The sequence below is a fragment of the Ischnura elegans genome, chromosome 2, assembly GCF_921293095.1.
Source record: "Ischnura elegans chromosome 2, ioIscEleg1.1, whole genome shotgun sequence".
Lineage (NCBI taxonomy): Eukaryota > Metazoa > Arthropoda > Insecta > Odonata > Coenagrionidae > Ischnura > Ischnura elegans.
The window spans coordinates 119,801,775-119,820,381 of NC_060247.1; positions in this window are offsets into that span (position 1 = coordinate 119,801,775).

Consider the following 18,607-nt stretch of genomic DNA (forward strand, 5'->3'; position numbering starts at 1 on the left):
ATTATTATTAACCTTCTCATGAAGGACTTAAAGTTACGCGGGATGGGTTCAAAGCTACCTTTCCGTTCCAATCCCCTGACCCCCAGTGCAAAAAATTATATTTCACAGATTTTGAAATCTGCTTCGGGGGATCTATTTTCTGCTTGTCATCTTATTTTGACAGATAGTGCGGCTCTTTAAATCTATTTGTGATGACTATCCACGCAGGACCACCAACATAGGATTTGAAAATGCTCCTCAACCGCGCTTCTTTGACGTAACTTTTACGTAAAATTGCGATCTACATGGTATGAATTGTAAATAGAAATGGTTTTGAATGCGTGTTATTGCGTTGATACTTTTTTTATAATTATTGTAGCTAATTTTAATTGTTATTTAATTATATAATAAAAATATGAAGATTATTGAATTAGAATTATTTGAATTGTTACATAAGAATTGAATAAATATAATTAAATTCTTACTTAATTTTGATTCTTATTTACAACTTTTTCATCTCTTTAATTCCATTTTTTCATTTATATTTAAATTTTAAGAGCTTGTCGTTAAATCGCGAACCACGTCAAGCTCGGACAATGAGCGCTGTAGTCGCAGTCCGTACGGTTAGCGGAAATGAAAAATGTAGTCTTGGGGGCCGTTCAAGTATTGCGTGAGACTTGAAATTGTTTACTCCCCTCTTCCACAATATTAGATAGAATAAGATTTTATTCAAACTCCGCAACGTTTTTATTAGCCTCTCATAAGGCGTCTGATATACATATTTCTCTACTTTTCATCAAATGCTGCTGATTACATGGAAAATTGGAAGTAAAAAAATAAAACTTTGTAAGGTTCACTATTCCTTTAATACGGGCACGACCCGGCTTTCGTAACGTGGTTACATCTTCAGGTGATAAAATAATAGTGACCCTTACAAAGTTTTATTTTTTTACTCCCAATATAGAGAGGTTTCACAAAGTAAAGCCTGAAGTTATCAGTTACACGGAAAATTGTCTTTTAATGCAAAGTAAACATTTTTAAATTGTAGTTAAATAAAATTCATCGGATTATGGTGCACTCACTGTCCTATAGACCTCACTGTCACGGTATTCAATAAAATTAAGGGAAAAGGGAAAATTTTCTTTTTTCATGAGTGCAAGATGAAATGGAAATACTACTTAAATGCAGGGCCGGTTTAAGTGGTAAGCAAAGTATGCTTCCGCGTAAATCAAAAGGGGACGCCTTAGTCCAATGTTCAGCACTAATCCTTCTACCTCCTTGAGGAGTGCGGCCGGAATGTTGTTTGCTTACCCTGTAAAAATGTCTAGAACCGGCCCTGCTCATTTGAGAAATCGGTTAAATACTATGCTATTATTATGCTATAAATAAATACTATGGTTCGGCTACTTAAGTTCGGTTAAATACTCCAGTAATATATAAATTCGATAATAATATTTCAATTCGGTTAAATACTATGCTCTTATTATGCTAATATTATGCTATAAATAAATACTATGGTTCAGCTATTTAAGTAGCAATACTTATCTGGCGTCGGTATTAGCCTGCTCTAACGAAAGGCACCGATTATGACCACGGTTTATCGCATTGATTATTCTAAGTCCGTGGACGTGACATAACAAACGATATTGAGAAAACGACGCGAGGGACGCGTCGAACACAACCAGAAGTAGCATTACGGGCTTTAGGAGCGTAAGATGCACCTTAGCACTAACGTCGGTCGCAATCCGTGTAGCCGTGTGGAAACGCATAGTGCTATGATAGTGCTAGAGGATGTCTGCTCAGACAGACATCCTCTTTTACATAGGTATGTAGATGGATTAGGAGAAAATTGCCGATCCGTGACACTGATCTCAGTCCAAAACGAGCGATTAAGAGAAAGTAAGTGAGGAATTAGTGGCCCTGGGCTCGTTGTCTCCTTAGGGGATGTATGGCGGGCAGTCGCCATAAGGGAAAATTTTCGGGGGGGGGGGGGGAGGTCGCGGGCTTGTGACTCAATCTATTTTTTGAGAGTCACAATTAATCGCCGCCGTCTTTCACGTTCATTATGGGCATGTGTTATCTACGAAATAAAGTCTCTAAAAACCCTTTTAGACTCTCCAATTGGCATTTGCAGCTTTCAAAAAAGTTTTTTTCGCACCACCCTAACCTTGGGGACACATATCAGTTGAAAATATGAGTGTGAATGGAGATTTGAAAGCAATATTTCGGCTAGCTTCCCCTTTCTGACGTCATCTTCCCGTGAGTTACCAAGGAGACAGCATCGGTGTTTCATGAATGTCATTATCTGTGCCTGCGACCTTCAGATAAGTGCACGCGTACCCTATGCATGCCCCGCCTAATTGTTGAAATGCTTGAGGCTCTAGCATCGTGAATGGGTATTTGTTTAGTTAGTTAAATTGGATTTTACAAACACTTTTTATGATTTTTATGCTCTTTACGCCTTTTTTTAACTCTAATAAATGTGAAATCTTTAGGTTTAGGTCCTTCTATGTAAAAAAAACACATGTGCTGACGTTTCAGAAATTTGTTTTTGCTGGATTATACTTATTGAATATTTGTTGCAATTTGATATTAATTTTTAATAAATTACCAGCTTTTGTATTTATCGTACCTCCCATCTTTTCATATATGTAATAATCTCTGAAAATGATTAGTAAATTTCCCAAACTTCGGTTCATGTAGTATGCTTTAATTATAAAAGGCCATAAACCTCAATATTTCCTATTTTTACCATTTTTAAAAACATTCAATTTCTAAAGTTTTAGGGCAGTTCCTTACAGTTCTAGAGGAGTTCAGTTATGGGACTCACGGGGTTACAATCTACAGTTACGGGAGAGTTCCTTGAAAACGTAATTTTGGAACATTTGTTCGCAACCTTTATTTTTAAACCTTTCTTTAACACTTTGCGTGCCATGGACGTAATATTACGTCCTGCTAATCCTTCTGAGGATTGCCATGGACGTAATATTACGTCTTTCCATTTAATTGGCTTTGTACGCGTGAAGCCGTAATATTTCGCCCGTGGTACTTTTCCAGTTTACTGCTTAGTAGTTCTGTTTTTTCAAAAATCAACTGCTCTATGGGACAAGAGTTCACTTAACGTCTTGAGGACGAAAAGTCCTCTTTAGCTACCGGCATCCTCACCTTATGCCACTTAGTGTGAAAATTCTTTGGGACCGTTCGTTGAGGGTGCATTGACCCTTTTTGTCATCCAGGATTTATAATGCTTTGCTTGGAACAATGCTTTTTATGATTTCCATGCTTTAAATAGTTCAAATTGAGCGTAGTAAAAAAATTATTATGAATGTTATGGCGGTACATCATATGTTGCAACTTTTTTATTTTTCAAAAACAGTAGATTTTCATTGTTAAATTATATATACTTAAAAATTAGCAATAAATGTTATTCAACTCATTCATAAAGAAGAGCAAAGTCCATTTTTATTGAAGTGCACATCGATATTAATTTTTAAAAAAATGTACGAATATAGTAAAAATGGCTGGATTTTTCAGTAGGGCTTTCAGTAGGGCAGTTAGCAGCCGGCACTCAAAGTGTTAAAGAATGAAAGCTTGCTTGCACGTAAAAGTTTAGACGAATAAATGAATATTTATCCGTGTCAAAAGCCCTTTGAATATTTTCCTAAGTGAGAGACATTACTGAACATTCATAATCGGAAAATTATTTCTGGAAACTCAAATAGTGCAGTTTTTTTGGTCATATTTTATCCTCAAATCCAGGAAAGGAGTTTGAAACCTAACAAATGGAATTGCATTGCTTAAACATCACTTATTTATGAGTTTGTCAAAGGATTTTTCAAATTTTTATCCAAAAATACTTGTGTCGACTAGCGTACATGATTTCCGTAATTTCACTCTCTTTGTTCTAATATTCAAATGGTTTGTGAGACGGGTAGGTATTAATTGATTGATCTAAGATTTTAGAGATAATATTTTATTGCTAAAACAAAGGTGTTCAAAAAGGTCGCATTCAAGTATTGCAAAATTGCATTTTTTAGATACCTACTCCATTTTACAATTTACTTCGAAGAGGTTTGCTGGGTTTATATTTGAAGTTATGGGAATTAATTAATTAAAAGAAATTTATTTGAGATATTGCTAAAAATCTCTGGTAGTCATTAACGTATGCTCCTTAATCATCAACACAGTTCTGCAGGCGAGTTTTCCACGCTTTGTAAGCATCATTCAGAGTATGTCTGTTTGCCACTTTGACTCCACCCAGGTTACGTGGTTACCCGGCCCTGGGAAAAATGGCATCATCGCAACGATTCTTCACCCTCCCTACAGCCTCCATCTTGCCTCGGCGGACTTTTTCTCTTCCCCAAAGTGAAAACCGCCCTCAAAGGACGTCAATAGGGGACCTTGGCTGCTGCCAAGGGCTTGTCCGCACGTTCTCAATGATGTTTCGGTCGTTCACTTCCAGGGAGCGAATGAAGCGTGGGAAAATCGCCTGCAATAGGGTAGTTTCCTTCATCAAAGAAAACGAAAGGCATTGATTGCGATTCGTTACTGTATTCATAATATACAAAATATTTCGTTTTAGAAATACCGGTTTAGACGAATGACAATGGTCCATTTTTATCCTCATTTGAAAAGGGCCAGATTGGCGCCCATGCGATGCCACTCCACGTGACGTCACAGGGACCTAGTTTCTATACGAGAAGATAGGAGTTATTCATTGTCTGAGGTTACCAATGCATGCATGAGGCGCAGAGCTCAGGGAAACATGTCTTAATAATCACTTATTAAAACTGGCTAAGGTCGGAAAGTTTTCTTCATTTCATAAGGCATTAATAATCCGTATTTAAGCCAAGCGCTACCATCCAGCAGGGTACTCAGCTACCCGCTAGCAGCCTGCGTCCCTGCGTCGTATCAGCACTAAGCCTCGCCTCAAGGTCACCTCACAGGGCGGCAGAGGGAACCAGAAATACGTCACACGGAGAGATTTCCCGGCATTCATGCTTACGCGTCGCGTTTTCGCGCGCTTGAAAATTTTCACTTTTCATTTAATCGCGAAAAATAGATATCGTCATTTAAAAATCTAAAATCGTGAAATACGTACTCCAGGAGTAATAATATTTCGATTTAGGCAATAAAAAAATAAAAGGAAACCACCCTATTGTGTATTTTTTCTTAAGGAGTTTCCTTTGGAGGCAGCTACAATTTTTTTGCGATGTCTCTAATAACTTCCTTTAAATAAACTCCAGGTAAACCTCCAATTTCAGAGGGAAAATACTTTGTAGGCTTCTGCAGTTTTGTAGTGATATCTATTTAAGTGAAAGAGGATGTCTGTTTGTCTGTCTGCTATGCATTTCCGTACGGCTGCACGGATTGCGACCAAAGTTAGTACGTAGGTGCAGCTCATAATCTTAAGACCCATAGTGCTACTTTCGGTTGTATCCGATGCGTAATTTGCGTCGTTTTCTCATTACCGGTTCTTAAGTCACGTCGTACAACTTTTACATTTGGACATCCTGACGGGAGTATACACGCTCGAAAGGAAAACGTAATTCAAGGGATACCACACATAATTATTAATCTTCTCGGTGCAAGGCATTTTGTTGGGGTATGCGTTCACACGTAGGTTTTGGTCTACGCACGTACGGACTCATTCAACGAACGATGCTGTTGAGCGGGGTCTGAGCTGATCCCGTGCGATCCAGGTCCCAAGTTTCCTAACTCTCTCCTTCCCGAACAACGGCTGGTGGCCAGCTATTATCTAATAAATTACTTGAAATGACTTTATTCTGAGTACTTAAAATGCACTACCCGTATTTTCCATGAAGCATTACAGTGTATCGCAAATGCGGAGTACTTTTCATTTACGAGTCAGGGGCGCAACTATGAATTAAGTCAAGAGGGGTTTTAGAAAAATTTTAAGATAAATGGTACAAAATGGAGAGTTTTACAGCATTCTGAGGGATGTTTTATTAATCCTCACATTAGTCTATAAGTAATATTAATCCAATTAAGTAAAACTGATCAAATTTTAAGTATTTTATAATAATAATAGGCAGAACGTTTAAAAAGATTTGGTTCTGTGAATAGTATGATGTTTTGTTTATGAGCTATCCGTTCCCACAATATTAGTTACAAAATTTGGCACATTAAACTATTTTGGTAAACAAAACTCTCTGAGCTCTGGGTAGGGGGTTATCCCCCCAAACCCCCTAATCACTGAGCTACTGTTACGAAAAGTTCCATAATTTGTATGGCATACCTTTTTCTTGAGTTTTATTTTTATTTTTTAAGTTAATGTAATAATTTATTCTTTTTGGTTCAAAGTATAATGTGTGTTTTTAGATTATTTTTTAAAGCTATTGCGACAATATTTTCATGTAAATAGGGTAAGGCATACAAGGCAACCAAACATTTTTATTAAATGCTCGAAATAGAAAAACCTAAAACGATTGAAGACGCGCGAAGCCAACTTTAAAAAAAAACATTTTTTAATGAGAAAAAATTTCCGTTTATGTCAGGTTTCGAAGGAGAAAATTCTGTTCCAATAAGCGGACTCATGATCTGTTGCATCATGGGCACTTATATTGTTGCGAATAATTTAATAATCGTTTAAACTTACTCTGAAGGTCAGAAATGTTTATTGTCCAAAAAGGTGGCTCGTATTGCCTCTGAAGACCTATGAATAGCGTAAAAATTCATTGTCATCGGAATCTGATCTGTACTGAAAACTTCAAGTCAATATCTAACCGGTAAGTTGGTCAAATTTGAGTTGCAAGATATTTCTCCCGAAAGGGAAAACAAACAGACAAGGAATTGACTTCATAAAAACGTGGTAAAAAGAGTTGGCGAAATTGAGGTGCGGGCATAATTCACAAGTATTACAATAGAAGATTCTCCAGTATGTCACTACATGTGTTGTTCTACACTCTCACGTCATAAAGGGTTCACAAAAGTCGCCACTAGTGCATGAAAATATTATGTGTGGAGAATCATGTGCGTGGAATAGAAATAGAAAGTGGAAATAGCTAATGTAATTTCATGTGAATCAAAAAAGGAGGGGAAGTTAGGGGAATGGCCTCCTCCCTCTTGACTACTATATATGTGGAAACAATTCTATCAAAGTGCCTGATGATGATACCATGTATTCGAAACCGGTCGCAGTATTTATTAAATTGTGGAACCTGCCACTGTCTTTCGTTTTCTGATTCATCATGAAGGAGTTCCATCATGTTTCGCCTGACACGATTGTAATTTCATGTGTTAACGTTCAGAAATTATCATCATTAGTAGCCAAATTTCCGTTATTTAAAGAGTTAAAACGTTTTTTTTTTCTTTTCTAGGAACTAAATTTGAATTATTTTTTACCTGTGGGTTTAATTTCGATACAGTTTTAATTGGCTGCTTTCAGATGGGCAGCCGCTGAAGTCTTTATCGTTGATCTTCAATTTCATGGTCGAGTCGCGAAGTTCCTGACAAGTCTTGTTTGGGAGGATTGATTACGCAGTAAATATTCATCTAGGAGATAACAAAAGTCCATGCGTAATGAAAAATGGAAAAAAAACAAATTTAATTATAAAGTTAACAGGAATTTTCCCCTTATGTGGGAAGATGAGATCTTATTATCTGAAGGAACTTAGAAAAGCATGAAAGACCAATATATTGGCCTAGAACATACTGAAACACTTCATTTTCTTTTTAAATTGCGTTAAAAATACGTTCTTTATCGGCCATTCTGGCAGGCCAGCGGATAAGTACAAAATACGATAGTAAGTTAATCGGAATAAGTAGTAGAATACAAAATATAATCTTTGCGAAAAAATAACGTTTTTCACGATTTTTTCAGCTCGATTGAAAAAAAAGTTGTTTCAAACGTTTTAAACATGTGATTTTTTTTCGAGGTGCTCATCTATAGCTCATGAATTGAAACTAAATTATAATTTCAACTTATCGCTTTCCAACTGGTGAGTTTCTTTAGCAATCGATAAAATACGAAGTATGCCTAGAATTAGGAGCCTCATATATATATTTAGAGAACTATGAAGCCAAATCACTGCAGTCTAAATTACATTGCAAATCAAATTTACCAAAACTCTTTAAAAATGAGGAAAATATATATTACTAGCGAATATGACCGGTATCACGGTTGCAGGTATGCCGTAAAGCTTCTAATGTCAAAACGTCGTCAGTTCACTGTCCTTTCCACTTGATTAGCCAATTGAAGGTACGAGAAGGTGTGAGGGAGTCTTGGAGATCGCTTCTCTACCTTCAAAACACAAACAGCTTTCTGCAATTCGTTCCTTATTTCTCGACGACGACTGTTCCGATTAAATCCCTCCCTTCCACAAAAATCCCCGATAAGTGCCACTCGCAAATGAGCCTCCAGTAACCACTCCATTTTCCTCATTGCTCCCATTTCTGAGTAATTCTTAACTTCTTCCCTGGGTAATTATCACCATCACAGAACTCCGGAGGAGCATTTCCGCTTAAACGTAGATTCCGATATGTCTAATATATGAGCTGCCGAGATAATAAACAAGCAGAAGCAAGAATAGGAAAAGGAATGAGACAAGGGTGAGCACTGTCCCCTGTAATTCTTTATGTTTACATCGAGAAAGCCATCAATAAAATCAAGGAGAAGGATTTGGGTGTCAATATCCATGGAGAAAAATTAGTATGCTGCGATTTTCTGATGACATAGCAGTCATATCCAAAACAGAGAAGGATTTGAAGAAGACTTTGGCAAATATGGAAAGGACAATGGACAGATATGAGCTGAAAATCAACAAAAAGAAAATTAAGATATTAGTTTGCAGCAAAAGAGAGGAGGATAGGACAAACATTAGGCTAGGAAAACAAAAGCTTGAAGAGGAAAGAGTTTCGCCACCTAGGAAACCGAATTCCCAACGATGGAGGAAGCAAGAAAGAAATAGTCAGTACAATAGCGCAGGCGGAGAGGGCTTCCTAAAAAAAATAATCTTCTTACAGCTGCGAGTACAAGCAGAGAAGTAAGGAAAAAATCCATCAGATGCTACATATGGAGCATGTTTCTCTATGGGAGCGAGACTTGGACGTTGACAGCAGCAGAGAAGTCAAGAGTGTAAATGCGGTGCTACCGAAGTATGGTAAAGATAAAATGGATCGACCGTGTAAGTAACGAGGAAATGCTAAGAAGAGTGGGAGAAAAGAGACGTCTCCTAAAACACTTCAGCAGAAGACGGAACAACTTGGTTGGCCTTAATTATGAGACATCATGGCCTCATGAAAACGATCCTAGAAGGATAGGTGGAAGGGAAGAAGGGCCGGGGATGGACTGGAATGAGTTACATAGTACAGGATAAAGGATGAAAAAGAGAAGAAATACATCCCCATGAAAAGGTTAGCGGATAGGAGAGAGGAATGGAGAGCTGCGTCAAACCAATCTTAGGATTGTTGACTAATGATGATGAGATAAAAATGTTCGCCAGGATCGGTGAAATAATTTTGAGGTTTTCATAGGTTTCCAATGAGCTCTAGCGAGAGCGTCCCTTACCACTAGAGGTGATAGGTACGCTTCGTACATTAATGACAGAATATCTTGAAGAATGAGATCGAAATTTAATCGAAACGGTAGACAAAAATCGACAAAATCCCGAAATCAAACGCTCACGTAGGCTTAAAAACCAACATATGTCGGTGATGTCCTTCAATTTTTTCTTACCTTATACATATATCTTGAGGCCATGGCGGTGATGAAATTGAAGCCTTTCCTCACGTTATCTTCCGACAATAATTCATTCCGTATATCCTCGACTGAGTCCAAGGTGAAGGTGCAAGGACCAATTGATGGTGAGAGAAATATTTTTTTTTCGAGAGAAATCCATTCTCTGCTCAGAAATATGACCCTGCGTATTTGAACGCACCGAAAAGGTGCAGGGAACTCCCACATTGTTGTTATAGAATGCTGGAAGGAAATTCACGCTCTTTAGATCGTTCCTTTTAAAATCCGCTTTACGGAGATAAAAATAGCGACAAATAAAACATAGGGAGCACTTTGCGAAGAGATGGAAAATTCGATTTCCATGGTAATATCGAAAATCGAACTAAATATGGAGGATATCGAGATCGAGCCTCTATCTTCACATTTCAATCAAAACTCGATTTTTCGACTTCGATCTTGACAATGTCGTTTGATCTCAGTAGCGTCACTACCGGCCTATGATAATGTCATCCGTCCGATGCATAAAGGTCTGTTTACACGGTACATCAACCCGTACGAGTAAATGTCTAAATATATTAACGTGAGAATTAACTCCAAAATGCACTGAGTTGCCACCCAACTTGTGCAAACCCATGAGGGGAAAATAAAATCTATTCCAATGTGGATCATGCATTCGTGCATATTCCGTTCCGGTCCACATTAATCATTCATGCACACAGACACTAACTCGTACGTGTTAATATATCGTTTAAAAAGCCCTTAAGACTTCGGTAAAACTGGGAAGCAACCCTCGATCATCAAGAAAGAAATCAGAACCTTTCAAAAACATTCAGCGAAGCCGAATAGTTTCAAGCGGTGATCCCAAAACTTTAACATTGGTGCATTTGTAAATTTTGACTACCATTAATTCAAGCATGTATTCTAATTAGGTTTTGGGATTTTTTCTGCATCTAACATGTTTATTTTGAGTGTTTTTCGAATGCCTGATAAACATGTTTTTGTACTAAGTGTATTTACAGAATATAACCATCGATTTTTTTCGATTAATTGATCCTTTGGTTCAAATTTCGATTTTTATCGAAAAGTTGAGGTTTTCATTTCGATTAAAAATTGATTTCTCGAAAAATCATTTCATCATCAAAAATCATCACCGACGTTTTTCCATCACTAACTACGCGTGAGATTGTAGTATCAATTGCAGTCAATGAATTATATTTTATGAAATGCGGCGTTTATAGAAAAAAAGCGCGGAAACCTGGTGAAATCTACGCGAAAATTAAATTAAATTCTGATTCAGAGGAAAAATTAACGCGGATATTGAAAGGCACGGTGTGGTAGTCAATTTTCCTACAGTGATTTTTTATGCGGTCGCTAAAACCGCAAGTAATCACTGATAAAAGCTCCCTGCCACTTCACTCCACTGCCTTGAATCCTCGAGGAACAGCATTTCATCGAATTTCTCCTCTCCTCCTGACTCACGGAGAACCAACTTCCCCTCCCTCGACATAATCTCCACCAGTCTAAGTCTCTCTCTTGCGTTGTAACCTACGTGGAGTTCTCACCTCACCCACAAATCGCCGCACACCGGCCGAGATTTTTTATTTGTCAAGTGTAAGGGTCTTACTTTTCGTATGTTGATTGGTACTACTCGTTGCAGAGCTTTTTTTTTTAAATAGTTGATTTTTCTATTCCGTTTTGTTTGTCTAATATGGGTTTTCCCTCATTTGTGAAGTCGCATCCGTATTCCGCACATTTCGTGATCGTCGGAAAGGGTCGAAAAAAGGCCCACTAATCCGTACTTGCACATTCCGCAAATGATCAGTGGGTAATTGTTCCGAGCAGGAATGGGGTCTTTGCGTGGGATAGCCATGCTAGGTGAAAGGTTATGCGTCAAGGCGTTTGCGGTGATATGGGTTGGTAAAACCAATGGGATTCATGTTCAGGTACGGGTTGTTTACAAGTAGATTCGCTTGCATATTTCCGTGCAGTTTGAAACTTGAAATATTCATTTTGGTATGATCACTTATGTCCATTATTTGCCTCAAACAGCTAATAAACAACTTTTTAAAGCTGCCAGACATAACTTCATGCCAACTTAAGATCCGACAGACGATTTATTGCCCTGAGCATAGCAGCAATATGCTAAGTTGGACATTCGCGGACAGGAAATTGGGGTTAGAGGAAAATGTGCGGAATATGGAGATTGGCGGTAAAGGCAGCTGCGGGCACTGTGCGGAAAACAGACGGTCTAATCGACAGAGGCAGATAAAAAGTGCAGGGAAAGGATTAGCCGATTTGTGACACCAACAGGTGGAAAGAGTTATTCACCGCGACAGGGTGAACGTTAGTAACCTATGCACGGTTCGTCAACTTTTACTCACTACATAGAGGAGGGAACAGTTTCTCCCGTTGAGGCATGATTTCTTTTGTCATTTTGGACGCATTTTACTCGGATGAAAATAAATGTCTACGACGAGGTGATGAGGGCACAGCTATTCATTTGTTCTCAAGGTAATGTTTGCAATTGCACGGAATAGCATTGAAAAGTTGCGGAATTGATAGATCAGAAATATGAGCTACGAATAAACTTCCCTTGGGTTTGCGCACGGATGAGAAACATTAAGGCAGCCAAAATTGGTAACCTGCCTAACATACAAAACAACATCACTGCATATGATGCTCACTGTCAAACTTTGGGATAGTACGTGTCCGGGTGCCTCGAAAAGAACATGAAAAAGCTTTTTTTTTCGATAACTTAATAGATGGCGCTTTTCATAGTACATCGTATTCATTTGGTTCACTTAATCTAATTACCATTCTTCTAATGCCTTTTACTTGTTATTAGCTCCACTCTTCAGTTTCTTCATTAGTTTCTTAATAACGACTTTCCAATTTACGATTACGTATTCGAGTCGATTGACATGTGATTTTATAGACGCCATATCTACGAGGGTTGTTTCAAAAGTAAGGTTCTCAAGTCTGTAACTTTGCCGCACGTGGTGCTCGGCAAAATCTAGTAACACTGTCGTGTTCGCCGGATCCTCTTCCACCGATTCGACCGATTCCAACAAACAGCGTGGCTCTGCGACGCTCATTACCGGGATGACAGCCAAACGCGATGGCGTCCGTCACCGCCAGGTACGAAATTTGTGCGGTTATCCGATTTTTGCACGCAAGAAAGTTAACACCTGTGGAAATTCATTCACAATTAATTGAAGTGTACAGGGAAATGTGCAAGAGCATTCAGCATGTTCGCAAATGGTGTAGGCAGTTTGCCGACGCCCGCAAGGACGTCCACGACGAACAACGAAACGGGAGGCCGTCGATCTCCGACGAAGTTGAGGCGAAAATTGAGTAAACCCCGCTTGAAGATCGGCGAATCACCATTCGGCAACTGGTTGCTCAAATTCCTGAGGTTTCTGAAGATTCAATTGTCAGGATTTTGAATGAAAAGCTAGGGTAGGACGAGGAGTTGTAAGAGGAAGTTTTCAAGTTTCTCAACGGGTTGGCGGCCGACTTCTTTGAGGCAAGAATGCAAAAGTGGATTACTCGACAAAAAATGCATAGAAAAAATGGCAACTCTGTAGAAAAATAGGTGAAATATCAACGTTTCCAATGGTGCAATCGTTTTTTCGAATAAAAATTTCCCTGTGTCTGAAAAAAATGCGGGAACCTTATTTTTGAAACAACCCTTGTATCTTGATGAAAAGACTCATCGTTATAATTTCCCATTTTATATCTCAATGTTTCCGTGTAGGCACTAAATAATTCTTGGGAATATATCAGTGTATATTTTTTGGAAATAATATAGAATAAATGCTCTTAGGACATGCCTTTCTAGGTAAAAAGATAGTACAGGAGATGAAAAAATTAATAAGTTGTTTATTAGGAAAAAAAACATTTTTTATTCAACATTTGAAAACGTCCGCGGGAAAAAAAAACGTTTTAATCTCATCATTATAACAATATCAAGGAATCGAGAGTTGCCAAAGATCAAAGGATCGAGAGTTGCTAAGGGATTACAATATTGGCCTCGTATTAAAAAAAAACAGGGGATACTAAATTTCAAATTACCTTTCTTGGCGACATCTTTCCCATGCTCATCTATTTCACAATCGTCTAGGAAACCTTATAGGCGGCCCGCTCCGTTATCTAGGAGCTTCATCGGTTCGAGCGAATTTCATGACGATTCAAGAGGACAATGGCACATCATAGAGGATCCACCAGTTTGTCCCGTTGAATCTTGATTTATGTAGCCACTTTAGGTGCAGTTTAATCGGTTTTCAAAAATATCTACAACGTGGTGATGAGTGCACAGCGATCTAATTATTATCTATATTAAATATGTAATGTTTTCAATTACAAGCAGGGTTGGCAGGTGAAACGAAATGAAAGTCAAAACCGGTAAAATTTCAATGTTGACAAGGAGACATCGCCAAAGTGATGTTCAGGATCAGTATGCGGATGTTATTTTCTGAAACTATATAGGTAAGGTAGAAAAAAAGTCACGGCTTTCTTCCACATAGGCCCGGGTTCGAGAGGTATTCGCTTGTAAAGATTTCGTGCAGCATGACATCCCTTGAGTAATTCGGAGTTTAGTTTTAAATCCATAAATTGATATTAAATTTTAAAAAGCGCGAAGTAACTAAATAAAACAAATGGGGATAAAATGCAACAGTGATTTCAAGTATTAAAAGAGAGAAAAAATATTGCCAACACTGGGACTCGATCCCGGGACACCCGCTTCAGATATAGAGGACTAGCGCCCTAGACCAGGCCGTAGGTAAAAAAGTACATATTACTCAAGGGATCTCATACTGCGCGAAATTTTTACATACGAATATCTCTCGAACCCGGGTCTATGTGAAAGAAAGCCAAGACACTTTTTCTACCTTACCTATATAGTTTCAGTGAATAACATCCGCATGCAGATCCCGAACATCACTTTGGCGATGTCTCCTTGTGAGTGTAGAATCCTTTGAGTTATGTTTTCCACTCGATAGTGTCAAGAGGTGTGCCTACTCGGCAGGATGACCAACCACAGAAGTTGTATGACATGACGTAACAAACAGCAATGAAAAAACGTCGCTAAAGACGCGTCCGAGACAACCAGAAGTAGACAGCCGGGCTTTGGGAGAATGAAATGCTCCTATGTACTAACTTTGGTCGAAATCTGTGCAGCCGTAGTATAGAAACGCGTGGCGGACAGACAAACAGACTTTCTCTTTTATACGCGTAGATTGAGGAGTACCTACTTTAAAATTGATTTTTCCACCTCGTGTTTCTAATGCTGCCCCTTTAAAAATGTTACCTTAATTTCACCAATGAGTATGTAAACTATGCTTTTAAGGTTGGAGAAAAATCGTGTCACGAAATTTGTCAGGGATGAAAATTCAGAGGATACTCTGGGTTAGGGGTACATTCATGGTACCGCAAGCCTCTCCCAGATGTCCGAATTTCGTGAAGCCTAGCACCTCACTTTCAGGATGTCCTTTAAAAACAAATGAACATTTTATTGGCACTAATCCACCACTCACCGGAGCCAAGAGGGTTCATTTCAAATCTGCTCTTGTTACTCAGCGTCTCCGTCAAAGTAACTGAAGCCGCGGCGGGGTAATGAACGATACAGTAGCAATTTTCGACTATAATCGATTGACTTTAACCCTTTCGCAGATAAGTTGATGACGGCACAAACTCGCACGGCTAACAGTACGAAACGGTTAAATCATAGTACTAAAAAAAACCTCTCTCGAGTGTTAATATTATCCGACCCACACGGTGTGAGTTTGTGCCGTCATCAACTTATCTGCGAAAGGGCTAAATTTAATCGATTATAGTCTAAAGTAGCCAAAAAAAAGTGGACTATAGGCCAAAAAAAAAAACAGAAAGAACACGGGACTCTGTATTTTTAAAACTCTTTAAGAATCGAAAATAAGAGAAATTTTCCGATCGAGCCCCGACTTTGAGTGATTGGTATTCCCGTTGTTCCAATACCTTGAAATTTTCGCAGAAAAATCCCGGTGTTTTGTAAATCTACATAATGCCTCGTGAGCCACGTACGTCAAGATTATCTGGCAGGAGGTGAGTATACACCAACATGCAATACGCTACTTCTTCTTAGTCATCTAAAAAAAACGCAACATGACATTCACGTGCCAGCAGGCGGTGTGAGCTCTCACCGATCATGCACTATCCCATGCAAGTTGACTCCAACCATTCAAAAAATGCAAAATTATTGTGTGAATAAATATCCATGCAGCTGCATAGTTTAAGTCAGATGCCGAATAGGAAAACAAGGACCGACAAACTCAAGCGATAAAATGGAAAGAAGAAAATGAATGCATGCATTTGGTCGTCTTGGCGAGTGCAGCTATAGTCTCAGGAAAGAACGACATCTTAAATCTCTCAGTTTTGTATTCCATATCTTTTATCTTCCTCTCGTGATCTCTTCAACTATAAAACTATTTTAAGTGAAGTATACCTTTAAATGTGCCAATCCATCTATCTCTAATCTGTTAATTATGTCTATCCGTGACTATTTGCAAAAAAAGATACCACTATCGAGTGTAATGCTGCATGAAATGAACTTTGAATGCTCAAACGTTTCGTTCCTCGTGTTGGGAGCATCGTCAGGAAACCGAATAAGATGTACTTGCATTCATCTGAAGCTGGAAGTTGGAAGTCCGAACATTGTTTTTATGGATTTAAAAAATAAAAACCAGTCGGAAAAATAAATTAAAAAGACCTTTAGCACTTTAAGTTCGATCCACGCAGCAGTACACATGAATAGGGTTGCTATTAGTGTATTTAATTGCTTAAAATTTTCAAAAAGAGAAGTGTACATCAATTTTTAAATAGTTTTCGTAGGCTACGTAAACTAAATCAGTTGCTGAATCCAAAATTTGCCGAAAATGAAATCTACGATGGCGTCATGGAATGCTCTCGTGCGTATGGATCAGGACGACCTATGCGGCGATGGATGAGGTTACTAGGTATAATTTATCACGTCTAGGGACGGAATCGAGTAGAACGCCACATTACGCCGCGCTGCGCAGTGGTGACGTGTGAAACCACGCCTCCGGGTCACAACTGCGTCACACAGAATTTCGCAGGGGGTTATTAAGGACGACATCGGCGAAGCAATTCTCTAGAAGCTCCGCATTTCGTCGCCAAGTTCAAGTGCGATCAACAACGCCCTCAGCGACAGGCATTTATTTACGACTTTGATTCATTCCCAGCCGTGCAAGGCCCATTTACAATATCAGGTGACCTTAAACGAAAGGCCTTTTAACATAACAGTCTTCCCGTCAACGGAGAGGACTAGTCGTGCAACTTATATTGCACCCGGCTCTCTTATCTGACAGAGTAATCTCCTCTTAAATAACATCTGCCCTTCAAAGTCATTGGTGAGAGCGTTGAACAAGAAGGTTGAGTTCCGCCCTCTCATCATTCGATGGAGCTCAAAGTAGTATGAATAGGTCCCTGACAAGCTCGTTTATGTGGAACCGGTAGCGTGGTTTCATTTTAGAATTTGGTTAAATTCAAAAATATTAAAAATTAAGGAATGATAGACTCCAGATCACGCCGTGATACCTTCGCTGAAGCCGTGTGCGGCGCCACCAGTCCATGTGGGGCTTTTACAGACGAATTCTGTGTAAACTTACGAAGTTTATAAATATTTTAATTTCCAATGGATAGATAAATACGGCCAGGTAAGACGTAAATTATAGCTGTGTCAGATGGGCAATGATGTTCATTGCGTGTGGTATGACTGATATGGAATATAATCCTCGATATTATTTCTACTGTATAGATACCTTTTTCTCAACTTATACGCAACCAAACTCTACACATGAGGTACCAAAATGCACAGAATTTATCAGAGAACATGCGACGGCATATCTTACTTCCTAAATATTGCTATTGTTTCCTAAAATTGGTTTTTAAAAATAAAAAAAATAATCGATTTAAAAAAATCGATTCCGGCAAGATTTTTCTTATTCCAAGAATACAGTTAACGCCGTCGGATCCCACCATGCCTTTTAATTTGACTCGCAGACAATTTCCCATCAAGGTTTCCTATGCGATGACTATTAACAAGGCTCAGGGTCAGACATTGCGAAGAGTGGCTTATTCCTGCCTGACCCTGCATTCTCTAATGGCCAACTTTATGTAGCATTCTCTAGGGTAAGATCTTTTCTAAATATTTTTGTAAATATTAAGGAAAACGCTAAACAAGTATTAACAGAGGATAGTGTAAATACTTCCAATGTTGTATTTAAAGAGGTCCTCTGACTTCAATTTGTACATGAACATTCCAATTAAATTTGTACGTAAGACCCTGCCTTTTTTTCTACATTTTAAAATTAGAAACGCGCCTATCCCTCTGTGGACTTGCATTGAAAAGAGCGGGGGAAGCCCGCTGGGAGCGGGCGCATCACGCTCGTAATTAATATTCCGTTAACGTCGGAAATGATCGTATAGCACGTGGGTTAAAATGCATTATGCTCTCTTCAGGCTCATAATTACAATAAAATTCAGTCTCAAAAATTAAATTTAAATCATTGATACATTAAAACATTACCAACCAACGAAGCATGCGATTAGCGTCGAATACCAGCAGGTACTCGCATTGGCCTGGAACTAGGGTGACCAGATGCTAAGAGATTAAATAGAGGACTTCAACCCTATGGAATAGGAGAGCAAAGAGGGATAAAGTTTACACTTGAAAAACGAATATTTCATGATTAATAATTATAAAACTTTATTTGCACTATGCTTAAATATATTTTTCTGTGGATCTAATTTTAAAAGCAATATTGGAATTTTCAACTGAAAACTATAGATTCACATGCAAGAATATGTTTGAAATTGCAAATGGCCATTATGAATCTCTTTACTGAGGCAAAGTTAATTTTTTTTCTCTCATCA